General features: G+C 72.0%; 1 protein-coding gene across 1 annotated transcript in view; it reads right to left on the bottom strand.

The window, feature by feature from the left end:
* Positions 1 to 486, bottom strand: part of PARP4 (poly(ADP-ribose) polymerase family member 4) — an 81,329-nt gene that overhangs the window by 13,966 nt on the left and 66,877 nt on the right.

Below are 486 nucleotides of genomic sequence, written 5' to 3'. Positions count from 1 at the left end.
AGGCGGTGGGGGGAGGAAAGCCGACCCCGAGGAAAGTGGGCGCGGAGGCGGGGGGACGTAAGCTGACCCTGCTTGGCCCGGCAGAGGAGGCGATGGGGGGACGGAGGCCGACCCCAGGAGAGGCGGTGGGGGGACGGAAGCCGACCCCGAGAAAAGCTGGGGAGGCGGTGGGGGGTCGGAAGCCGACCCTGAGAAAAGCTGGGGAGGCGGTGGGGGGATAGAAGCCGACCCCGTGACAGGCAGGGGAGGCGGTGGGGGGAGGAAAGCCGACCCCGGGAGAGGCGGTGGGGGGACGGAAGCCAACCCTGAGGATAGCTGGGGAGGTGGTGGGGGGAGGGAAGCTGACCCCGAGGAAAGCTGGCGCGGCGGTGGGGGGACAGGAGCTGACCCCGCCCGGCCCGGCAGGGGACGCGGTGGGGGGAGGAAAGGCAACCCCAGGAAAGGCGGTGGGGGTACGGAAGCCAACCCTGAGGATAGCTGGGGAGG

Source organism: Carlito syrichta, unplaced genomic scaffold, assembly GCF_000164805.1.
Source record: "Carlito syrichta isolate Samal-C Ts95f unplaced genomic scaffold, Tarsius_syrichta-2.0.1 Scaffold302419, whole genome shotgun sequence".
NCBI lineage: Eukaryota > Metazoa > Chordata > Mammalia > Primates > Tarsiidae > Carlito > Carlito syrichta.
This window is presented reverse-complemented; position numbering and strand designations above follow the sequence as displayed.